Below are 26358 nucleotides of genomic sequence, written 5' to 3'. Positions count from 1 at the left end.
CGTTGGCTCAAAGGAGACCACTATCACTGTATGTGACCAATATTTTCACTGTGCTACAAAGACACTTCTGTGATAGTCTCAAAAACCACAAGACAGCTAGACACAAGGCTCAGTCAGGTGCTACTGATATTTGTATCTGTTGCAACAGCTCAGTGTGGTTTCTAGAGTCTCAAATATCTGGAGACAGGCTGAGAACCCCACTCAGGGTTTCCAGGGGCACCTGGCAGGTGGGAGAATGATAGTCAAACTTATTAGGCAAACTATTCTGCTTCACGAGTTGTTACATAAACACACTCCATGGAATGGTCCACAATAAGCCACAATTAACCTCAGAGTGGGTTTTCACAGCAGAAAAAGATGATATGTCAGATCACAGGAATTTGCATACAAACTGTATCAATTTGCTGTGTGTCAGCTACTTGGAAATTAAGGGAGAAGATGGACTGCATGCTTGATGCCAGTCTGGGCACTTAGTAAGACCTTGGTTTAGAATAAAAATAACAAGGGTTAAAGGATACAGTTTAGTCCTAGGAAAACCCTAAATAGTACCCCCAGTACCACCAATGCAATTAACAAAGAAAAAGTAAATTTCACAGGCAAAATAGCACAAACAGTAAAAACCAAAAAGGAAAATCAGGAAGAGCCAAGGTTTCTCTACACTTACCGACTAGGAAGAGTAGTAGAAGAAAAAGAAACTTAATACATGGAACTCAAGGATTTTGTGGGACCTTGAGATGGAAATCTGTTGTCCATACACCCTGTGCTAAGAGCCTGAAAGACTGCACATGTACTCCCCACAGAGGACCACTGATCAAAGACAGGACCTGCCTTTTGGCGACCTTTACAGCTGAGGAATAACAATCTCAGAAGATCTATCACACTCACATTATACAAAGCTGAGAAGTGTTAAAGGAAGGAAGAAAGGGCGGAGTCACCACAGCACAGAGAGACAGATGGGTTAGCTCAGTGTGGTTTCTGGGGTCTTGGATATAGGGATGAGCAGCCATGGTTTCCCATCTCCTGGCTGGATCTTCCAAGCATAGGAAATGGGATCAAACATGGACATGGAACATGGTGTGGGATCAGGATGATGGAGACCTCTGCTCTGACATTTATGGAAAGAGAACCGAGCATCAGATGGAAGTAAGAGCACAAGAGTCTAATGGGAGATATGAAAGGGCCCTTCCCACACAACATAGTGAGGACAAGAAGAGTTCACAGAAGCCAACGACACAGTGTTGTCAACCATGACAGAGACATTGCCTATGTCTCTGAGCAGTAGTACCACGGATGAGTAAAAGAATCAACTGTCACCTTTCACCTGGGTGACAGGTGACAACTGGTAGTAAAGAAATCCCTACTATATAAGCACAGAGGAAGCAAACTTATTTTCCCACAGACTCTCACTACTAAAGTTTCCCAAACACTAATGGTGCAGCTTCTGCTCTGGCTAAGCTCTTACCTGTGTTCACACCTTTGACACTTTCCCACTTGACTGGGTTTGTGGATACTTTCACTTGGCCATCCACACTCCAGGGCTCTCCTCCTTGCTCCAACAAGGAGACAACACTCAGGTCAAAAGGAGAGATTCCTGCTTGGAAAAAGGAAGGCATGTGATGCGCTGTGGTTTTTCCACACTCTAGCACCATTTACTTGAGATTACAGTGATCCAGACAAATATTTCGGTTTTATACAGATATCTAGCTCTCTGCCAAGGACAAATAATTTAAAAGTACAAAGGGAAAAAAACAGGAAACTGGATTATTTTTAAAGTCTGCTATAAGGTTTCATGCATATTGTGACTCTGGACCCACCAGCGACATATCTATCACAAAAGGGGCAGAGCACCTGAAGAAAGAGGACAGTTAAAATGCAGATGCTGTATTCTGAAGCTTCACATTTCAGAGGCAAGCGGGCATCTATCTCAGTCAAACAATGCAGAGGATTCCATGAAGAGAGAAGGGAAAATGCAAAGAGACAGAGTAGATCTGACTTCGGGAAGGAAGTCATCCTCACCCAGGGAGACCAGGTTCCTGTAGTTCTCCAACATCACGTCCCTGTATAAAGTCCTCTGAGCAGGGGCCAGGTCTTCCCACTCCTCCTGGGAGAATTCTATGGCCACATCCCTGAATGTCAACAGACCCTGAAATGAAAAACATATTTCACCACAGGGAACTGGCAAGAGTTGTAATTGTCACATAAAATGAAAAGGAAGGAAATGTAACAATAGATGCAACTGAAGTAAATGAGCTATATCCATGCGGTGATGTCAAGAGTTTTCTGACACAGCAGACTTCCAATTTCTGGTGTGATAAGAATGGTTTTATATCCTAATGAGGTAATGTGCCAGGAGGTTCTCAGGTGGCTTCAGCACAAAGCCTGGTCATCAAGAAGAGCCAGGCAGGAAGGATTACACAGTCATGACACTCACTCATACTTGCAACCTCCAGAGAAGGGAGAGCATCTAAAATTTTAATCAGCAATGTCAATAATAAAATGAATCATGCCTATGTAATGAACCCTCCATAAAAACTCAAAAGGACAGGATTCAAAGGAACCATCAGATGGATGAATGTCTGGACGTTTCCTGCAAGGTGAAGCATTCACAGAAGGAATGGACACACCATGTTCCTTTTCCCATATCTCACTCTCTGCATCTTTTCCATCTGGGTATCCATCTTTTTAACAAGCTTTATAACAAATACTATGGCTAAGTGTTTTGCTGATTTTCATGAGCTGCTGTACCAAAATTATTTGAACCAAAAAATGAGGTTGTAGGAATGGGGATCTCCATTTATAGCCAATCATCAGAACCACAGGTTGCAACTTGTGCTTGCAGCTGTCATCTGATGTGGGGACACTTCTGTAGGTCTGAGCCCTCAGCAGTGGGATCTAGGCTGTTTCCACACAGACAGTGTCAGAATTACAATGAATTAGGGAGCATTCCCCATAGAACTGCTTGCTTGGAGTGTGGAGAAAAATCCTCTCACATGTGGAGTGACAGCTCTCTGTGTGGTGAATGGATAGGAGAAGTGAGTTTGTCTCTCCTATATACTCACACACAGCAAGGTATTTCTGAGCATGTTATAGCTCTGCAATTGTGTTTCATTATACTTTTACATAAGAAGTTATAATTCTCTCTAAATGAAGTATAGATTTGTCATTTTGTGGACCAGAAATGTTCAAATAAAGACACAGGCTTTTCTCTATGAAAATATGAGATGTTATGTCCAACACACAAAGTGATACTCAGTATCTGTAGGAACTAGAGGATGAATGGTGTGTTGAGAAATGACAAGATTTACAGCAGCTCTAAAGAAAGATCACATTCTAAGAAGAATGATAATGACAGCAGCAGGAATGGCCAAAGCTTCTGGACACTTCTAGGTACTGGATATTACTCTAATTGCTTTACATGGATAATTCATAGAAAAACGTAATAAAATATGTCCACAATAAAAATGTTTCCCTGTTACTATGGAGTAAACTGTGTTCACAGACTCACCTCAGGTCAAAGAGCTAAAAATTGCAGAGCAAACATCTGAACCTAGGTGGCTGGGAATCAGAATGAAAGCTAAAGAATCAAACACTTTAGCAAGAGATACAGCATTAAACATAAAGTGACAAAAATAAATAAAGTAACATTGCCAAAGTAAGAAAATGAGAAACAAGTTCAGGATAACATCATAAATCTGTGTGAAAGTTCATTATTTATATATACATATGCACACATATTGTATGGGTCTCACTGCTACCTATGTATTCACAGGGTAGTGTAGTATAAATTTAAGGCAAAAGAAAGCATCTAATATATAGTTTCTACTTTTAAAAAGCATAAAGTTAGGGGTTAGATGTAGCTCAGTGAGCACTTGCCTACCATGCACAAGACCCTAGGCTTGATCTCCAGCACTGCAAAGGATTTTAAATAAATGAAATATTGAAAATAATGTGACCTTGATAAACACCATGGAATTGCATATCTATGTACTCATGCACACACATTACACTTACATGAACAAATTTAAAAGGAGGTTTCTCAATGATTCTTTTCAGCGATTTTTTTTTAAATCACCACTTATGGCAATGTGTATTCCATCATTTTATGGACAATGAAATTGAAAAAAATACACTTTAGACTATAAAACACTAGTCTTTACTAGGATGTTTAAATGGCACATGAAAACTTACATAATGGAAGTTGAACTCCAATGTCTACTAAATATTCAGATTGAAATACATTTATAACTTTATCAATTTGAATTAAGGTGTTTAGCCATTACCAAAATGCTGATGAAATTTACTTCAATAAAACTCTAAGATGAGGATTTTTAAAAAAATGTATGTTGCTTAGATCAAACTCAGAGCTTCAGGCAAGACAGGGAAGCACTTTACCTCTTAGCTACAATCCCAGCCTGAAATTTTTAAATAATATAATTTAACAGATTAAAAGAAAAAATTACATACTGCAGAAGTACATGATGAAAAGAATTACTGAAAAATTGAAAAGCAGCCCCAAAAATGTAATTTGAAAATGTAAAACCATTAAGCCTTACATTTACCAAGCATATTTCACCAAACATTGTGATTGGTAGTAAATACTGGATAGACTTCCTTATAGTGAAAGAGAAAAGGGGGCTAGTCAAACTCCAGGTAGAAACCAAGAAGTTAGGGAAGACAGAGCTGAATTTGTTAAAACCTAGCAGATACCACGACTATAACCTGGAAGAAGGAATGTTTGTTAAATATAGCAATGAAAATCTGTGAAAATAATCTTCCACCTTTAGTAGCACTCATTAAACACCCAGGCACTTGACATGTACATATGACATATCTTACATTCCCATTAGCAATATACCACAGTCTTATGTAAAAGACACTTCCTGATTCATGAAAAGAAATTATCCAACTATTCTGAAGGACTGATGTCAGGACTGAGGAGGAGAAAGCCCCAGATGTTCCCTCCCTTCACAGAAATAAGGATTTAGGAACCACACAGCAACCAACTGCCCTTGGGAGAAACTCCTCACATAATCTATGTCACTGGTCCCAGTGAGATGGAGTCCTAGAGATGAGCAAGGCTGAGGGTGGCCCCGCTGAGTGTCAGCAAACACAGCAGGCTGCAAGATTACAGGAGGTTAGCAGTCCTGTATCCAGCGCTTCACAAAGGAGGGAGACATAGAACAAGCAAATGAGATCAGCACTTTACCTGGATAACAGCCATTCTCGATTCCTTTTCTTTCCTCTTGTTGGCTTCTTCCTTATGTAACATTGATTCTTTAAAAGTTAATCCTGAACATCAAAAGCATACTGTTTAAAACTCAAAATAAACACATTTCCTTCCTGTAACACAGCCACACACACAAAAGATAGCCTCACCATGTGGAAAGATGGGTCCTCTGCTGCCCACTGCCCTGAGGATGGGGATGCAGTGATATGCAACTCCTATCAGAAGCTGAACCAGAGACTTCCTTGACACTTATATAGAGCCTGCCCCCTCCTGGTGAAGCCCCAACAACCAGAAGCAGTGGGGAGCTGGGCTGCACTGAGTTCTCCTTCAGGACATAGTCCCAGCCCTGACCAAGCACATGCACAACACATGCCCTCATTCTTCCATGGATCACACGCTGATCTCAGCCCTTAGAGATGCAGGAGACAGTCTGGGTGCCTAGTGCTGTGCACTTAAATGAATCAACTTTACTAAGGTTTGGTCCCAGGGTGACCTTAGGAATGGGACTCTCTGGTAGGTGCCACAGGACACTTATTTGCAGAACACCTCAGCACTCCAATGGGAAGCCAGGGTTGAGCACCACCCAGGAGGGCAAGCGAAGCTCACCTCCCCCTTCTGGCTCAGCTCTCCTTTTGGAGCCTCGTTATCCCCAGGATCCAGACAATGGACTGAGAAGGATCAGAAAGAAACTTGCAGAGCAGGGAACATGGACCAGAGGTGGGGGTGAGTGTGTGCTAAAGATGTCATTGGAAGGTGGAGAGATCACAGAAGTCTCCATGGAAACGTTGATAGCAGAACAAAGACCTGGGAAGGAAGGGTGCTCACTGCCAGCACCTGATGGGCCGGTGAGTTCTAAGCTGAGACAGAACTAAGGTAATGTTCAGAGCCAGGAGCTAGTGTCCCCAAGAAAAGGCAAGAGGCCTGTGTGGCCCAAGCAGAGTGAGCAGGGAGGAGGATACTGTAGGAAAGGAAGGCAAGGAAGGACTTCTGGAAGCAGAGCAGTTGTAGCTGAAATCTAGTACTTCTCTCCCACACCTGAAATGAATTTTGGAAATGATGGAGTTTGTCAATCATTTGATATAAAGATGTGATTTTGAAAGGGGAATTTTGCCTCCGTAGTTTAAGCAGGGCTTACTATGGGAAATCCCCTACTTAAAATTTTCTTTGTTCAAAATGTCTGGGCCTGTGCTACCTCACCTGCCAGGACAGGCCCCAGCCAACTTCTGCATCTCAGAAATGTCTTTGTCTCTAAAGTAGTTTTGTCTTTCTGCCCAGATGCAAATGAGGTATTAACCTCATATTTTGAATTACACAATGAACCTGCTGTCAGTATTATATGTGAGCCAATGCCATGTTTGATTCTGCCTGTTAATGCATAATTAAATTCTGTAATCAACAAATGTACACCCAGAGTACCTCACTGTAACACCCCCTCCCAAAGTGTATACTTTGTTCAAGTGTTGAACAGGATAAATAAAACTTTACTTTGTCTCCAAGGCTCCTGGTGTGCCTTCCATCCTCTGCGGTAACGCGCATTATCAACAAAACAGAAACCTTGCCATTTCATTGTTACATCAAAATACTTACAAATATTATAATACAACCTATACTTAACGTATATGTTCAACCGTTCAGCTAAACTCCAGGCAGGGCAGGGTCACCCCTACCTGAGATACTGAGGACTACAGAGGATGTCGTTGGCAGAGCTCAGGGAGTCATATGGGGACAATGAAGGTAGAGGTACCTGTTGGATGTTCCAGCAGAGTTGAGCTGATACATGGACACAGGATTCTAGGGTTCCTGGGAGAGGTCTGCAGGGTACAGGGAGACACAGGTATAGTGTCAAAGCCATAGAGTAGGTGATAAGTAAGGCTGTGGGTATTGTCAAGAAGAGGTTCTAAGAAGGCTAACACATGGGACACTGTCACATTTAGACAACAGCGTTCAGGAGACACCAGCAGAGGACACCACGTTGCTGTCCGTCAGGGCTGTGAGTCACCTCTCCTCTCCTCCAGCTCTAAGCCTCTCCCCTTTCCTGCTCCTCTCCCTACTCAACTGTCCTCATCTCTCTGGAGATCCACTGTAAGACCTAAGTGACTCCATTCTAAAATTTGGTGGCATAAATTTCAGTTATAAGAAAAACCACAAGATGTATTTTAACCACCTGCATGTGATAGTGTTCAGCCGTCCCCTACCGACAGCTAATCAGTAGTTAGCAACCGTTTGCAGCTTGGGTGCACAAGGCACAATCAATCAGGTTTAATTGCCAATCTAGAACCTTGCTGTAACCACCATAAAAACTCCTGCTGATTTGGAGTCGGGGCTCTCAATCTTGACCCCCTGCGGCGGTGACGGTTGGGAGTCCCTGCTCAAGCTTGAATAAACAACCCTCATGTGTTTACATCGGAATCAGCTCCTTGGTGGTCTTTGGGGACCTCGAAATCTGGGCACAACATTTGGGGGCTCATCCGGGATCCCCAAGACCCCCAGGATCTCCATACCGGAGGGTCGATACCGGCTGGTGATTTTCTGTATCTGTAAAGTTGGGGGCCCATTTCTGAGTAGGTCGGCAGATGGTCTAGGCAGACGTGCTGGAGGGCCGTTGACCTGGGGTCCTGGAAGACGTACCAGACCCTTCTGTAGGGGACAGAGTGCCCCGCGAGTCTCTGAGACTTCTGGAGGGACAGTGCGGGTCACTCCCACGGCACGGCGTGAGGCCATCGTCCCATTTTCAGTTTTGCCTCCGATCGAGTGGAGGACTGTTTTGTCTTGCTTTTTGTTTTTTTGTTGTGTTTGTCTGTCTATCGTGTATTTTTGTCTTTTAACTTGGACTGAGATGATGGGACAGACTGTGACCACCCCCCTGTCCCTCATGACGAACCATTTTAAAGAAGTTAGGGAGCACGCTCATAACCTGAGTTTAGAAGTTAAAGATACTAAACTTGTCACCCTCTGTGTGGGGGGCCTTGTCCCCCCCCCCGCTAGTACTCTTGAGTGCCTTTTACGGGCATGTCTAAGCCTGCTGCAAGTCTACCCGGCAACAAGGAAGTAGCCCCAGTACCCTCCCCTTGCTCCCTCCCTCTAGCCCTATGGTATATATGTTGTAACAGCTTCTGCAATAAACGAGACTTGATCAGAAACCTGTCTTGTCTCCATCTCTCGTGTCCCCTGTCCTTTGTCATTCTCACCCCCCCCCAGGGTCTCCGTTGACTTACCCACAGGCCGGGACAAGTGGCGCCCAACGTGGGGCCAGAGGACGGGGGGGATCCAGTGAAGAACGCTGCTCGGGGGCCCAATAAAATAACATAGAAAAAAGAGGATTGCGTCTGACGTGAACCTGCCGTCTTTCCTGCACCTCGGTGAGTTGAGCAGCGATTATGGGACAGGGCATTAGCTAGCATGAGTTATTTGTACAAGGTCTTAAAGAAACTTTACAGGCACGAGGGGTAAAGGTTACAGTCAAACAGTTGTTAAAATTTTTTGATTATATTAGAGATCTCTGCCCTTGGTTTCCCGCCGAGGGTACCATTGACGAGAAGAGATGAAAAAGAGTAGGGGAGGCCCTTAAGGATTATTATGCTACTTGCGGACCAGGAAATGTCCCGATCACTACATTTTCTTATTGGAATCTTATTAATGACATTATCTCTCAGAAAACCAAAGATCCGGTGGTGGCTCAAGCCATCCAGGTCGGTGAAATAGCTCTCCGATCGGAGGAAGGGTCGATCACTCTCCCTCGGAGTGAGGAGTTTGTAAATACCCTGTGGGACACCAAGATGGCACCGAGGCCCGAGCCCCTGCGGGATGGGACTTCCTCAAAAAATGAGGAAAAAGACTTGATGTCTTTTGATAGCGACAATGACTCAGACAAGAAAAAACAAAATGTTATTGATGAGGGTTTACAGGCGGGCTCTGTCTCTTCCAAGCCTTTTAAAGAAAAGCTTCGGCGCTCCTCAGCTTCCGCCCCCGCTCTTTCAGCCCCTGCCTCTGACCCCGCCCTGCCTGTTAAGGAGGAACCGGCCTTGTACCCTTCCCTCCACCACCTCAGACACCCCCCCTTGCCACAGAACGAACCGGGGGAGGCTGACTGGGCCAATCTTGAGGAGGAGGCAACCAGATATCATAATCCTGCCTGGCCGCCCGTAGTCCAAGGTCCTCCTCCTTATGTTCCAGTATCCAACACTCCCAATGCACCTGCTTTGGCATGCCCTGCTGTTGATCCCCACAAGGAACTCCGGGACAAGATAAAATTTCTAAAAGAACAAATAAGATTAGAAAAGGAACATCAAGAACTTATTGCCCAGCTCAAAGGCTTAAGAACAGGCAAAGCCCATGAAAATGTCCGTAGAGAAGACAAACTTAAGCCACGACCCCCCGTTAGAGGGGTGGCCCCTAGGGTGCCATCCGGGTCCAGAGTATCCCTGAAACTTAAAAATGCGGAAGCCTTTCCCATAACTAAAACTACTGATGCACAGGGACAGGCGTGGAGACACCACAGTGGTTTCGATTTTAAGGTCATTAAAAAATTTAAAACGGCCGCAGCTCAATAAGGGGCCACTGCACCTTACACAATGGCCATTTTAGAATCAGTGGCAGAAAATTGGCTCACCCCAATCGATTGGCTTATGCAGACTACCGGCTCCTGGCCAGTTGCTCTCGCTTCTTATACAGGCTTAATAGACAATCACTATCCTCCAAACAAACTTATTGACTTTGCCAATAGACATGAGTTCATTTTCCCTAAAGTCACTTCCTGTTCTCCTCTAACAGAAGCCCTATTAGTCTTTACAGATGGTTCTTCTACCGGGATAGCTGCCTATGTGTGGGACAATGACATTGTCCACTTCCAAACCAGCTGTTCTTCAGCCCAAATAACCGAGCTACATACAGTCATAGCAGTCTTTTCTGCATTCCCTGAACAAGCCTTTAATCTCTTTATTGACAGTGCCTACATTGCCCAATCTGTTCCCCTATTGGAGACATGTGGATTGATAAAACATGCTTCTCAAACTGGTGGTCTTTTTATTCAATTACGAGGTCTAATCAGAAAAAGATCCCAGCCTTTTTTATTGGGCACCTTCGTGCCCGCTCTAACCTACCTGGCCCACTTACAGAAGGCAACTGGTTAGCAGATCTGGCCACAAGACCTCAGGCCTTTGCCTACTCACTAAGTATTGATGCCTCCATTCAGATTGATCAGGCACAGAAGGTGCACCAGTTACATCACCTTAGTGCCCACACACTTCGCCTCATGTATAAACTTACTAGAGAACAAGCTAGACAAATTGTTCAAACCTGCCCTACGTGCACCCTCCATCTTCCCACACCTCATCTGGGAGTTAATCCTCGTGGCTTAATTCCAAATGCCCTATGGCAAATGGACGTCACACATTACCCTGAATTTGGAAATCTTAAATATATACATGTCAACATTAATACATATAGTGGATTTGTATTTGCCACCCTACAATCCGGGGAGGCTACTAAACATGTAATTGCCCACCTTCTAGTTGCCTTCTCAGTACTTGGATGTCCACAGCAAATTAAGACAGACAATGGTCCAGGCTATGCCAGTTCTGGCTTCTCAAAGTTTTGCAAGCAATTAGAAATAACACACATAACGGGAATCCCATATAATCCACAGGGACAAGACATTATAAAAAGAGCCAACCTCACACTCAAAATTACATTAGATAAAATAAAAAGAGGGGAATGGTACCCTATCAAGGGGTCACCTAGAAACCTGATATCACATGCACTATTTATTAACTTCTTAAATTTGGATGCCAAAGGTTTATCTGCAGCCAACCGTTTCTGGCAACCAGAGACGCAAAAACAATTTGCCTCTGTGATGTGGAGAGACCCCCTGGACCACTCATGGCATGGGCCTGACCCCGTACTCGTCCAGGGCCGAGGGTCAGTGTGTGTTTACTCCAAGGAAATGAAGTCAGCCAGGTGGCTTCCAGAACGCTTAGTAAAACAAGTTGATAAGCGTGTTGATGATGCCGATGATCCAACATTGTCCAATTTCAACCAGTTAATAATGGTGTCTACAATTACAATCTAATAATCATCAAGAGTATAGTATAATTCAATTTGGCTAGTTATATTTGGGTGCACCCTAATTTATACACTGTATCATATGTTTGTCTATTGTCTGTTGTTTGTGTTCGTACAGTTGAGCTCAATGTTTCCCTTCCTCTTCAAAGGATATTCGCCTATTGTTAAATTGACTTATAGATAAATATTATTAAACTAAAGACATGCTTTTCTTCCCAGGTTGTTAATTGATCAAAGTACCACTGAAATTTATTTTATGAAAGTGACGTGCATTGTCACCCACACGCAACAATCAAATTGCAATTAACAGTTATAAAATAAAAAGATATATATTCTTAATTGTTTGTCAAAACGATTATAGATGGGAACTCCCTTTGATGAATATAGAAGTGGCCACCCAGAAAATGATTATTCTGGTCTTAATTCATTAAAGGGACCCCCTAGTAAATTTTATATTATATAATCTTATGGGAGACATATCACAATGAATATTATCTAAATATGTTATAAATTGATTGTATTGGCTGTCCTTGATATTTAAGCACTGAATATGTTGTTACAAAATGTTTACATTGGTTAAGTTCTGAAAATGTTATTGTAATATGCCCACATTGGTTATCTTCAAAAGCTTAATCAGGTCAGCCTAACTCTCTTATCTACAGCCCAGCCTTGTTTACATCGCAGGACGAAATTTTGCTTACAGGTTAAAAAGATGACATGCCTGAATCTGTTGCATGGTCTGTTGCTGTTCCTGGCACCGACAACAAAAAGTGGATTTCAACCAGTTAACAAACAACAATTGCTCATTGCCCTGTATGGTAACCCCTGTGACTGTGCTGGGGGTTCTGGCAGGGCTGCACCCACAAGTTACACTCGTAGTGCTGATTGCGGTGACAAGATTGCCTACTTAGTTTATGAGGCCGCATTAGTGGGAGGATATAACCAAAAATGGAAATGTGTCACTAAGCCCAAAATCATACCCACTGTCAATGGCAAACCAGGGCCATGCCCTGCCGGTTGTGTCATGGCCACAGAGATGCATTCTACCTGTTACACTGAAGCCCAACAATGTACATATTCCGACGGAAAAATATATTTGACTGCTGTTCTACAAAGAACTTACAGGGGTTCTGTCGGAGGTGACTGGGATTTTCCCAGCCCCACTGGATATCCTAAATTTGGCCAACCCTCCTGCAATGGCAGTCCCGGCAAAGATGTCTGCTGGCCGCCACAGGCCCCAATTCATGTATCTGATGGTGGCGGGCCTTCAGATCAGCTCAGGGAAGAGCGAATACAAAACAACTGGAGACTATCATCCAAGAGATGTACCCCTCCCTAAATTATCATCCACTGGCCCTTCCCAAACCTCGAGGCCCAGACCCTGACGCCCAAACCCTGAGTGTCCTAGAGGCCACTTATCATTTGATCAATACATCTAACCCAGCCTTTGCTGCGGATTGTTGGCTATGCTTGACTCTTGGCACACCCCTGCCCCTTGCCTTGCCAGTTGTCGACCAAACTGACTATGCCAACAGTTCTAGTTACAATTGCAGTTTTTCTCTGCCTTTCAGGGTCCAGCCAGTACAGTTCAATGCCTCAGTTTGTTATCTAAATTAGGGCCACAACAAGAGCTTTGACATACGTGTTGGAGTCCAAAATTTCTCTCTCTGCTCGGTAGTGCTTAATGGCCCTGCCGCCATTTGCCCTGCCCCGGGTCACGTGCTCGTCTGTGGAGGGAGCTTGGCATTCACCTCCCTCCCCACTAATTGGACTGGGCTGTGCGTGGTGGCGACTGTCCTCCCGGACATCTCCCTTATTCCTGGAGATAAGCCAGTGCCCTTGCCCAGCTTTGACTATATCACTGGGTGACATAAAAGGGCCGTCTCACTGGTCCCCTTGCTCGTGGGGCTAGGGGTGTCCGGCGCCCTTGCCACTGGCTCTGCTGGCGTCGGGGTGGCGTTACACTCCTATGCCAAATTATCCAACCAGTTGATTAATGATGTTCAAGCTCTCTCCAACACTCTTACAGATATACAAGATCAGATCGATTCTCTGGCTGAGGTGATCTTTCAAAATAGAAGGGGCCTGGACCTCCTCACGGCAAAACGAGGGATTTGCATAGCCCTAAATGAACATTGTTGTTTCTATGCCAATAAATCTGGGATCGTCAGGGGAAAAATTCACGAACTTCAGGAAGATTTAAACAGACGACGACAAGAATTCATTCAAAATCCCCTCTGGACTGGCCTCAATGGTTTCCTCCCTTATCTCCTCCCTTTGCTGGGACCCTTATTGGGTTTACTTCTGCTCATTTCCTTGGGGCCCATAATATACAACAAAATCATGGCCTTCCTTAGAGCCCGGGTAGAGACAATAAAAACAGCACCCATACAGGTCTACTATCATAGATTGGCAATGGCTGACCAGGACGAATGCCAGACCGTTGATTAGGTCCTTGCCGTGGCGAAGTGTTCTCACCCCACCTGGTGAGTGGGCTGGCAAGCCAATGACGAGCAACTGAGCAAGCGTGCCATGCAATGAGAGAGCCCTCGTGTGCCGCCTAAGACAGGTGCCAGAGCCTTGATTCTCTGGTTAACCGATGACGGGTAAGGTGCACGGTGCAGACACGTATGTCGCTCTGACCCAAGACAGGCTCAGCCCCCGCAGGCTTGGCTCTCCTGACGCCTTTCTAAAATTATAATTTTAAAGGGAGGACCTGTGGGGGGCCTTGTTCCCCCCCCCCCGCTAGTACTCTTGAGTGCCTTTTACGGGCATGTCTAAGCCTGCTGCAAGTCTACCCGGCAACAAGGAAGTAGCCCCAGTACCCTCCCCTTGCTCCCTCCCTCTAGCCCTATGGTATATATGTTGTAACAGCTTCTGCAATAAACGAGACTTGATCAGAAACCTGTCTTGTCTCCATCTCTCGTGTCCCCTGTCCTTTGTCATTCTCACCCCCCCTCTAGGGTCTCCGTTGACTTACCCGTGGGCCGGGACACCTCTGTAGCTTGGAGTGGCCTGCTTTTGGGGTAGGATGGCCACCCGAGGGGACCTTTGATCTAAGAACCGCAAGGAGAGTCTGAGATGCCGTCTTCCGTCCTCATGCAGGACATCCAGACCAGGTTCCCTATATTGTTATTTGGGAAAATCTAATATGTGACCCCCCTCCATGGGTCAAGCCCTTTTTGCCTCCACAGAAACAGCAGCCGGAGGTAATCCTGGCAGCCTGTAAAAAGACTCCCAGGAAACGCAATGGAAAAAGGCAAACTGACGAGCTGACCGCGCCGCTTTACCCGGTCCTCCGAGGAAGATCTCCTTCCCCCCCCGCCCTTACCACTCTCTCTCCACTCCCCCGCAACAGCAGGCAGGGGGAGAAGTTCCGGCCCCAGCCGGAGCCAGGGAAAGAGGGCAGGTTCCGGGCACCGGCAGGGGGGATGGCCCCACCCAGAACACTCACCACCGGCATGCCGCCTCACTGGCAGGACCGGCAGACTCCACTGTTCTCCCACTAAGGGTGACAGGGCCCCCTGATGAACATGGTAACCAGCATCATCACTACTGGCCCTTCACCAGTAGTGACCTTTATAACTGGTGTACTCAACACGTCAAATTCTCAGACAACCCTAGAGATTTGATTAACCTGTTAAAAACTGTTTTGTTCACTCATCAGCCCACCTGGGATGATTGTCAGCAGCTCCTCCAGATCCTGTTTACCACAGAGGAGTGAGCGAGAATCTAAAATGAAGCCAGGAAATTGGTTCCTGGTGACAATGGTCAACCCACTACCAATCCTGATACTATCAACACTTCTTTTCCTTTGTCCCGGCCCGACTGGGACTTCAACACAGCAGAAGGTAAGGAGAGGCTCCGGGTCTATCGCCAGGCTCTGTAGGGAGGTCTCAAAGCGGCTGCTCGAAAGCCCACCAATTTGGCCAAGGTAGGGGATGTACAACAGGGGCCAAACAAAAGCCCTGCAGCCTTCCTAGAAAGAATTCAGGAAGCTATCCATAGGTATACTCCTATGGATCCAGAAGCAACTGAGACAAAAGCGGCTGTTATTATGCATTTTGTCAACCAAGCTGCACCAGATATTAGGAGAAAGTTACAGAAAGTAGACAGATTAGGAGAAAAGAGTATTCAGCACTTAGTGATAGTGGCAGAGAGAGTGTATAACAATAGAGAAACTGCAGAAAAAAGACAGGAAAAGCTGGTGATTGGCAAACTAGGAACCTAGCTTGGATCCTTCTTGCCACCACTGCGGGAGAGCAGAAAGAATGTGAACATCGTCCAAGAAAGATTGCGATCGAAGGACAAGGTAAGGGGGAACATAGAGATCGCCCCCAATTGGGAAAGAACCAGTGTGCTTATTGCAAAAAGGAAGGCCATTGGGCCAGAGAATGCCCTAAAAAACCGGGAAGTCGCCCCAAGGCCCCCATCCTGGCTATGGATGAACTGAGTGACTAGGGGGGATGGGGTTCAGCACCCCTCCCCGAGCCCAGGGTAACCCTAAAAGTGGAGGGGAGACCTGTCGAGTTCCCAGTGGATACCCGAGCTCAACATTTGGTTCTGCTTAAACCACATGGCCATATCTCTGACAAAACCTCCTGGGTCCAAGGGGCCACAGGCATGAAAAAGTATTCATGGACTACCCTAAGAACAGTAGATTTGGGAGTGGACCGGGTAACCCACTCATTCATGATTATACCTGATTGCCCCATCCTTTACTTGGAAGAGACTTCTCACCAAGTTAGGAGCCCAAATCCATTTTCAGCCCGGGGGCACAGAGGTCCTTAACCAAGAAGGAAAGCCCATCCAAGTGTTAACTATAAACCTAGAAGATGAGTATCGGCTACATCAAAAGCAGCCCATGCCAAGCCCTGATATAGACCAATGGCTATGTTCCCTAAAGCTTGGGCAGAGACTGGGGGCATGGGGCTCGCCAAGCACAGAGTGCCTGTATTTGTGGAAATAAAACCAGAGGCAGACCCGGCACGGGTCCGCCAATACCCCATGTCTCTAGAGGCCCGCAAGGGAATAACTCCACACATCAGGAGGCTACTTGCCCAGGGAATTCTAAGGCCATGCCAGTCGGCCTGGAATACCCCCTTGTTGTCAGTACGGAAACCTCATTCAAATGATTACAGACCAGTACAGGACCTCCGTGAGGTAAACAGGAGGGTCATAGACATCCACCCTATGGTACCTAATCCGTATACCCTCCTGAGTTCTCTGCCCCCGAACCACCAATGACACACAGTCTTAGACCTCAAAGATGCCTTCTTCAGCCTCCCACTGGCACCCAAAAGCCAACATATCTTTGCATTTGAATGGAGCAACCTGGAACAAGGCATCAATGGACAGCTAACCTGGACCTGATTGCCACAGGGATTCAAGAACTCTCCCACCATCTTTGGCGAGGCTCTGCATGAAGACCTGGGTGAGTTCCACCTCCAGAACCCCCAATTAACTCCGTTATAATATGTTAGATGATCTTCTTATAGCAGCTGAGATGCAAGAGGACTGCCTAGATGGAACCAAGAAACTCTTAACTGTCATAGCGGAACTGGGATACTGGGCGTCTGCCAAAAAGGCCCAAATCTGCAAACCTGAGGTAAGCTACCTGGGTTACATACTTAAAAAGGGGCAAAGATGGCTATCGGACACTAGAAAAGAGACAGTTAAGATACCTGCACCAGATTCTCCTTGGAAAGTTAGAGAATTCTTGAGATCGGCTGGCTTCTGCCACTTATGGATACCGGGGTTTGCGGAACTAGCGAAGCCCCTTTATAAGGCAACTAAAGACAATCAGGCCTTTCAATGGACAGAAAAACTACAAAAGTCTTTTGATCAAATTAAGGCTGCCTTGTTGTCAGCGCTAGCCTTGGGCTTGCCTGATGTCACTAAGCCCTTCTACCTTTACATTGATGAAAACAAAGGAGTTGCCAAGGGCGTCCTAGTCCAATACCTGGGCCCATGGCGCCGACCAGTAGCATACCTGTCCAAGAAACTTGATCCTGTTGCAGCTGGATGGCCCCCATGCCTGAGGATGATTGCTGCTGTAGCCCTGATGGTCAAAGATGCTGATAAGTTAACCTTGGGCCAAGAACTGCATGTAACCACCCCCCACGTCATTGAAGGGGTTCTAAAACTGCCTCCAGATAGATGGCTCAGCAATGCCCACCTAACCCACTATCAAGGCCTGCTTTTAAATCCAACCCGAGTTGTCTTCCAGACCCCGGCCGCCCTAAACCCGGCTACATTATTGCCTGACCCAGACCTAGAGGCCCTGCTGCATGACTGCGCTGACATCTTGGCTCAGGTACACGGGACTCGAGAAGATCTGAAAGATCAGCCACGGCCAGATGCTGAAGATACCTGGTACACCGATGGGAGCAGCTTTGTTCAGGATGGCCAAAGGTATGCAGGGGCAGCTGAGGTCACTGAGACTGAGGTTGTTTGGGCTGAACCCTTGCCCACTGGAATGTCAGCACAGTGAGCAGAGCCCATAGCATTAACCAAAGCACTGACTCTGGGAAAGGGCCAAAAGCTAAATATATACACAGACAGCAGGTATGCTTTTGCTACTGCTCACATACATGGGACCATTTACAGAGAAAGGGGACTGTTAACAGCTGAAGGAAAGACTATTAAAAACAGAGAAGAAATTCTTGCCCTACTGGCAGCCCTATGGCTGCCAAAGAAATTGGCTATTATCCACTGTCCCGGGCACCAAAAAAACGATACTCCGATTGCCTGAGGGAATAATTTGGCTGACCAGACAGCTTGAAAAATAGCCCTAGAAGCTGATCTGACCCTGACCACTCAGCTGCCTGATCCAGGGGGCGCTGCCTTACCAGAAACTCCCCAGTATACCGAGGCAGACTTTAAGTGGATAAAACAACTGCCCATGGCCCAATGCCTCAAAAGATGGTGGAGATCGTCTGACTGTAGAGTCATCCTGCCCGAAGCACTGGGAGAACAAGTTCTCTCCAAAATGCACCGGGCCACCTACATGGGCACTCGAAAAATGCAAGACCTCCTGAGACATGCTGAAATTAAGATTTGAGATGCTAATTCCAAAATTGAGCGTATCATTGCCACCTGCAAAGCCTGCCAATTGACAAATGCTATTCACAATAAAGCCAACTCAGGCAACAGATTGAGAGGAAACCGACCCGGCGTATACTGGGAATTGGATTTTACTGAGGTAAAACCTGGAAGGTATGGTTACAGGTACCTGTTAGTTTTTGTAGACACTTTTTCAGGATGGACAGAGGCCTTTCCCACCAAACATGAGATGACACAGATTGTGGCTAAAAAGTTACTAGAAGACATCTTGCCAAGGTATGGTTTCCCGGTAATGTTAGGGTCAGACAATGGACCCGCCTTCATTTCCAAGGTGAGTCAAGGTTTAGCACAGGTACTGGGGGCAAATTGGAAATTACATGGTGCTTACAGACCCCAGAGTTCAGGGCAGGTAGAAAAAATGAACAGAACTCTAAAAGAGACATTAACTAAATTAACCTTAGAGACTGGTGGTGACTGGGTGACTCTCCTTCCCTTTGCCCTCTATAGGGTAAGCAATTCTCCCTATAAGATGGGACTACCTCCCTTTGAAATCATGTTTGGGGTGCCCCCTCCCATTATCCCTAACCTTCAGTCTAAAGTGCTCGCTGAGCTCAATGATCAAAAACTGTTGTCTTCCTTACAAAGCCTCCAGCGTGTTCACAAAGACATCTGGCCTAAATTAAAGGCCCTGTTCGAGTCCGGACCACCTCCCAAGCCCCATCGCTATCAACCAGGAGACTGGGTCTTTGTCCGGAGACATCGATAGAAGGACCTTGAGCCTCGTGGGAAAGGACCCTATGTTACTGTCCTGACCACGCCCACCGCTCTCAAGGTCGATGGGATTGCCTCATGGGTACACTACATTCACGTCCGTGATCCACACGCCGTTCTAGAGGATTACATCCCCTCATGGCAGGTGTCCAAAAACCGCGACAAGCCTCTCAAGCTCAGACTGCGTCGTCGACGGTCATAATTATAAAAAGATTTTGTGCTGCCCTCGGTAAAGAGTGTTGTTTCTATATTGATCATTCAGGGGTAATCAAAGAGTCCATGACAAAGGTCAGAGAGGGCCTTGCCAAACGAAAACGAGAGCGAGAACAGACTCAAAGTTGGTTTGAATCCTGGTTTAATTCCTCCCCAGGGCTGACTACTCTGATCTCTTCTCTACTGGGCCCCTTGCTTAACCCTTGGAGAACGTGTTAGCTCTGTACAATTAATGGTGCTTAGGTCCCAGTACCAACCAAGTCTCAGAAAAGATTTGACTCCCCGCCCAGACCCATGATTGGGCCTCGATGGTGACATAAGAAGGGGGGAATGTGAGACCTAAGTGACTCCATTCTAAAATTTGGTGGCATAAATTTCAGTTCGAAGAAAAAACCACAAGATGTATTTTGACCACCTGCATGTGATGGTGTTCAGCCGTCCCCTAGCAACAGTTAATCAGTAGTTAGCAACCGTTTGCAGCTTGGGTGCGCAAGGCACAATCAATCAGGTTTAATTGCCAATCTAGAACCTTGCTGTAACCACCATAAAAACCCCTGCTGATTTGGAGTCGGGGCTCTCAATCTTGACCCGCTGCGGCGGTGACGGTTGGGAGTCCCTGCTCGAGCCTGAATAAACGACCCTCGTGTGTTTACATCGGAATCGGCTCCTTGGTGGTCTTTGGGGACCTCGAAATCTGGGCACAACACCACACTCTTTCTCTATTTGATTTTCCTCCCCAGCTACTTTCTTGGCTTCTTTCACTCTTAAGATCTCTTTGGAGTCCCTCACCCACCCTCTACTTGCCCACTGCTCACAGGGAGGCAATGAGGTCAAGTCACCTCCCCCAGAACGGAGGGGAGACTGCGGGGAGAACTGGCGGACGGACTCAGCCCAGGAGGGGAGCCGGGGGGCGAGGCCGGGACACCCCCCCCCCTCCCGGTGAGGACGGCGCCCGGCGGCCAAGGACAGCGGAGGAGGCGCCCGCGGCCCAGGCGGGACGGGCAGGGCGTGCCGAATTGACCTGTGCAGAGGAGCGATGCGGGGACTTGAAGGTCCCTAAGGAACGAGATACGGAGAATCCGGATAGAGAGAAACTCACGCGCGGCCTGTAACCTCCACTCCACGGGATGCACTTCCGGGTCTGCAGGCCGATGCGCGCGCAGCCAAGAGGCGGGGCCTGGGCGGGGAATCGCGGGCGGTGGGCGGGCCTAAGGGGCGGGGCAGCAAGGGCAGAAGTCCGGGGATCCTGGGAGGCCGAGTCCCAGGGAACTTCCTGCGCGTGCGCACTGGGGCCCCGCGGTGCTGCAGCAGGTGGTGTAGAAGGCCCGGGCGACCCGGAAGCGCTTTTTGGGGCGAGAGGAGTGTTGCTTCCACAGCTGCAAACGTGCAAGGCAAGGGAGGCAGAGGCGACGGAGAGGAGGAGAATAAGGAAAAATCATTGTGGATAGGAAGGGCGGGTGGACTCAGAGGAGACACTGAGGAGGTGAAGTTGGAGACATGGAAATGAGAGACGCGATTTAACACTATCCTATGTCAAAAAAAAAACACAAAACCACAACACTGCAGAATTAACTCAGTGCTAAGTCTCTGGGTTTAATCCTGAGTACTAAACAAACCCAATCTTTTTTTTTTTAAATTCAGAGACAGTTTCTTAACATTTTTCTCCTGCTCACATTTTGTGTGCAGATAAGCACTCTCCCTGTGTTTGATGAGTGAAAAGTGGTTTTTGTTTCATGGTCTGTTGACATTCAAGGATAAGGGCAGAGAACTCTCCCACGAGGAGTGGGAAGACCTGGCCCCTCAAAGGACTTTATACAGATACGTGATGTTGGAGAACTACAGGAACCTGGTCTCCCTGGGTGAGGATGATTTCCTTCCAGAAGTCAGATCTACTCTGTGTCTCTTTGCATTTTCCCTTGCGTCTTCATGAAATCTTCTGCATTGTTTGACAGACAGATGCCCATTTGCTTCAGAGATGTGAAGCTTCACAATGTAGCATCTGGACTTTAGGTGTCCTCTTTATGCAGGAGTTCTGCACTCTTTGTGATAGATCTGTTACTGGTGTGGTTCCAGAGCTGAAATAGGAAAGCCTCATAACAGACTTTTGAAATATCCAGTTTTTTATCCCTATGCTTTTCAATCATTAGTCCTCGGAAGACTGCTAGATATTTGCATAGAACAGTGAAAAATTTATCTAGATTACTGTATAATCACTTTCTCAAGTAAACAGGGATGAAATCTGGGAAAGCCACAGTGCATCACATGCCTTTTTTTTTCCAAGCAGGAATCTCTCCTTTTGACTTTGCTCCATGTTTGGAGCACGGAAGAGAGCCCTGGAGTGCGGATGGCCAACTGGGAGGAGTATCCAAAAACCCAAATGAGTGGGAATGTGTCAAAAGTGTGAGCATGGGTAAGAGCTCAGACGGGCAGAGAAGCTGCAGCATTAAATAGTGTTTAGAAACTTCAGTGATGAGAGAGGTCTGTGGGAAAATAAGTTTACTTTCTGTGAGGTCAGGGTACAGTTTTCTTTATCACCAGTTGTTACCTGTCACATGAGTGACAGGAGTCATAGTTGATTCTTTCATTGAGCAGTGGTCCTGCAGCACAGAGACAATGTGGTCTCCTGTGTGGCAATGACTTCCCTCCAATAGTCAGGATCTAGTGAGTCTCTTGGGAGACCCTTTCTTGAGATTGAACTTCTGTTCACTCCAAAATTATAAGTATCATAATAGAATCATCTAGATTTTAGCCTTCCCTCTTCTACAGTTTTTGTGGCTACTGCTTCACACTATATTATTTGTTCCAGAAGTTGAGTAAGTAGAAGACCTTATGGCAAACAATAAAAAAATTCAGATTTTCAATCTGGTCTTATTTCTGTACACTTGATCTAGTCATTCTTGGAAGAGAACTAGATATCTTTGTATTTCAGATATTTCTAAGCATTCAGATAAAGACAGTCAGTGGATAAATTTGGGAAACATTCTTGAGGTGATTCTATAAGGCTTTCCTGGAGCTGAACAAAAGGCTGAGATATTATTCTTAAAAAGCCACAGCACATTATATTTCTTCATTTTATAAATAGGAATCTATTTCTGACCTGAATATTATCTCCATTTTGGAGCAAGAGAAAGAATCCCTGCCTGTGGAGAACAAGGTGAAAATAGCAAAGAACCAGTGTGTGGGAATATGTCAAAGATGTGGTCTCAGAGAAAAGCTCAATGGGTGAAGAGGAAGCCACAGGTATAAACAGTATGTGGGAAACTCTTCCTAAATCTGAGAGTCCTGTGAGAAAACAAACGTTTCTTTTTTGTTTTTGTTTTTTTTTAAAAAAAGTTCTCTTAAATTACCCTGTTCTTCTGACTTGTACCAATTCATCCTACCAATCTCCACTGATGGTGCAGCTCTTACAAGGACCAAAGCATCGTCTTTGTAATGAATTCTTATTATCTACCCCCATGTCCTCTTTTGTGCTTTGACCTTGAAGGACCCTGAGCAGGCTGTTTGTAAGTGATCTTTCTTCCTTGGTCTCTTGTTCTGTATTCAGTTGTCAGTCCACATAGATCAGAGTTGAGGCCTTACCACAGTGCTGGCCCCAGGCCTCTCCGGGTTCCACTGCCTTATCATGACCTGGGAAGATGTCTCATGGTATGCGAAAACATTGACATTTAGGGCCTTGGAAAAGTGTATGGGACTTTCTCAATCCCTCTCTGCATTTCCAGGCCTCTCAGTCGTTTCTTTAGTTTTGATTTTCCCACACATCTGGAGGATGTGCAACAGGTGAGTAGCATGAGCCTTTGGAGGTTAAGTTATTTAACCACTCACAATCAACTACACATGAGAAAAGTCATACTAGGGACAACCAAATGTTAAAAACACTTCTAAAAGAACATTTAAAAAGACACTTATTATTATAGATTTTTTTGGTTTTATCCTTTGAAAGAAATAACTGCTGTAGAGGAAAGATTAGTGAAAGAATATTCTTAGAGGCTGAAGAGAAAAATTATCAAAAAGAAGTTATAGGAAACCAGAATATACTCTTCATATGTAGGATTGACATTACTGTATCATTTGAATCCCATTTTATTTAGGATGTATCATGCTTCTCATATTTTAATGAATAAAATCTATTTTTTCCCAGCCTATGAATGATTCATGTCTTTTTTCTATCAATTTACAACTATCTCACCTCATTGTGGTACATCACAACAAATAGCATTATATTTTTAGGCTCTCAGAGTTGAAATGAATTATAACAATGTCACTGGGAAATGAAATAACAAAATGTTGTGAATATATGCTCATAATTTGCACTTGAGTTATTCTCCATATCTACTGCTTTTAAATATTTATGTAGTTATGACCAAACTACCATAGTAGTGTAATTTTAGACTGCCTTCCTAACATTTACATTGCTATTCATGAATATGAACTATTTTAATATATTTTTGCATGGCGTTTTTTTGTACCTACGTAAGAGTTATGGTCTGCATTGGAATAAAGACAAATCATTTTTTTTTGCCTGGAGTTCTAATTATTGGAGTAATTAGGAAAGATTATGGTTGAGTTTTTCCATGTATGAATGAGCATACAGAATTGATAGGGAAATACTCATTTTTTTTTGTTTTGTTTTTATAAGCTAGAAATTTCACTGTTTGGTACATGACTCCCCAGAATTTTTGCAAATTTGCACTTTCGGACACCCAGTGAAATAGGATCACCACTAATCTTAAGTTTGCAATGTAAGCAGTGCCAGGATTGAGAGAAGCAGCCCTTCTTCTAAATACCCCCATTACTGGATTTCATCTGTTGGGCTTCTCCTTTAAGTTGCCTTTTTGTTGTTGGGCTTTTTTTCACCGCATGTATTCCTCACCTTGTAAGTGCCTTTTGACTCTCCTGCACAGTGTCATTTCTAGCTGCCTTCTTCCCTCCTTCCCTTCACCCCTTTCTCCTTTCCTCCTTCTCTCCTTGTTTCTTGAAACCTAGACATGTATTAATATGGCAGCTCTGGAAATAACATTCTCCTCTTTCTCCAGAATTTGTTTGATTTTTATTTTTTGATACCTGTAGGCTACTTTGTTCTCCATAGGGATCTGTGTGAGGTGTAAACATGAGGTCTTCTCAGGTCTTTGGTGAGATGTTACCTTGGACCTGTTCATGTACAGTGGTCTAAATTCCACTGCATGTACAAATGCTTTTGAATGTTCCAGATCATTAATGGCTGCCTGTGCAGGGAGGAAAAGGAAAGGGTTAATAAGAAAAGTACTGGTCATTTAAATTCCAGAGGAGAGGTAGCTTTTAATGGTGTGAAAAATGTTAACTATGTCTTCTCCCTCCTATGGCAGTATCTCCAGAACTAAAAACCATCGACAATTAGAACACAGTTCACTAATATGTCACCCCCAGAGTTCTTAAGCCTCCAAGACTTCTAGAAGATGTAGGCAGGCAGTTCCAGGAGCACAAACACTAGTAGCACCCAGAGCACTCCTGCCAGAGCCCTCAGGATAAAGAGCAGCCTGGCCATGTCCTCCGCATCATTGACAGCCTGTGCACCCAGCTGTGCTGGAAACCTCCCTCTTCCTTCAAATACTCTTCCCATGTTCTCCATTAAAACCCCTCCTGCCAAGGCCTATTTTCCCATCAGCAGAAGAGGCACAGTCTCCTCTGTCTCTCCCAAGCCACTCATCTTTCAAGATGTCCCTTAGAAACTAGCTGATCTGAACACCTTTCTCATCACCACCCATCAGTCCACCTGCTTCTGAGACCAATTTCATGTTGCCAAGAAGAGCTCTCATTCCTGTGAGCCAGAAGTCATCCATAGCAGACTCCTGCTCTAAATCTAGGAATACAGTGAAGAAGCAACTAGACTCAAGTTTTCTGGAGAGTGTGAAAGCAAAGTACGTGAAGAGTTGCAGCTGTGTGACTGAGCTTGATGTCCAAGTTGAAAACCTTCATTTGGATCTGTGCTACGTTGTTGGTAACCAGAAAGACCATAGGTAGCAAAGACTCCAGTCCTACCAAACCAAGCGAGATTGAAGGAGCTACTACAGGTATCTATGAGCCTCCTTCTCCTGCCAGTCCTTATGCTTCAGAAAGCTGTTTAATGCTGTCTCTTTAAGACCATGTAGAGAAGGGTCTGAAGTGATTGGGAAAGAGACTAGCTCCTCGGGGGATAAAAACTGGGTGTTGGCCATGACAGCCAGACAGAAGGCTGAGAACTCATCTCCATGAAGTCCATCATCCCAGACACTCAGTTCCAGGAGACAGAATGGAAAGATGTCACTAGGTCTGGTCACCATTACTCCCAGCTCTATAAGGAAAATCTGTACATACTTCCATACAAAGCCCTAAGATGACTTCTGCAGTGTGAACACTCAACAGAATTATAGCTTTGATCTGAGGTAACTCAACTTTGGTCCACTAAGCCAAAAGGAAAAAGAATGCCTAACTTTGGTCTTCATGAAGTAAGTTTGTCACTCTATAGCATATTGAAAGAATAGTCTTCACTTTTAAATTGTGCATCTTCCCTACAATAAAGACATCCCAGCTCAGGGAGACAATAAAACGAAACGTGTTTCTGTTCCCCTGACACTGGTGTGCACAGTGGAAAGTGCCTGTCAGCCACAACACAGCCTCTCGGTAAAAGCTGGCTGCTGAAGAAACCGTCTGCAGAAGGTCCTTGGATGTATCCTGCCTGGTCAGTATCATTTTATCTGAAATATATAATCTTTCTCCTAAAAAACTAGCTTTCAGGATTGTCATGAAATGTGTTCAAAACATGTTTAGGTTTATAAAGAAGTTACAGACATAGGTATATCTAATTTTGTCAAGTTATAAAAAAGTACAGACTTAAAATATCCAGGTGTCTCATACAGATGCTCCTTGACTAGTGTCGTTACATTCTGATAAAGCTATTGTGAACTGAAAGTACTGTATGTCAAAATTCATCTAATACCCCTACACTACTGAACATCTTGGCTTATTCTACATTTTATTGTACAGAATACTTACATTACCCTAGAGAT

At 45.2% G+C, this 26358-nt stretch overlaps 2 pseudogenes across 1 annotated transcript in view; one reads left to right on the top strand and one right to left on the bottom strand.

Moving 5' to 3' along the window:
- LOC101702741 (uncharacterized) overlaps window positions 1–20345 on the bottom strand; it is a 28323-nt pseudogene extending 7978 nt beyond the window's left edge. Inside the window, exons 1-5 of the transcript XR_015447317.1 lie at window positions 8443–20345; window positions 6972–7038; window positions 5207–5289; window positions 2017–2143; window positions 1463–1591 (exon numbers count right to left, since the gene is read on the bottom strand). The product of XR_015447317.1 is annotated as an uncharacterized LOC101702741 (transcript). The remainder of the gene's footprint in view (window positions 1–1462; window positions 1592–2016; window positions 2144–5206; window positions 5290–6971; window positions 7039–8442) is intronic.
- Window positions 20161–25738, top strand: LOC106008763 (denticleless protein homolog pseudogene; annotated as a pseudogene).
- Window positions 25739–26358: the final 620 nt, after the last annotated feature.

The sequence above is a fragment of the Heterocephalus glaber genome, unplaced genomic scaffold (assembly GCF_053883595.1).
Source record: "Heterocephalus glaber isolate CG9 unplaced genomic scaffold, H.glaber_assembly_v1.0 deba00001745, whole genome shotgun sequence".
Taxonomy (NCBI): Eukaryota; Metazoa; Chordata; class Mammalia; order Rodentia; family Bathyergidae; genus Heterocephalus; species Heterocephalus glaber.
Note: the sequence above shows the minus strand (reverse complement) of the source record. Positions and strands in the feature narration are given on the sequence as shown.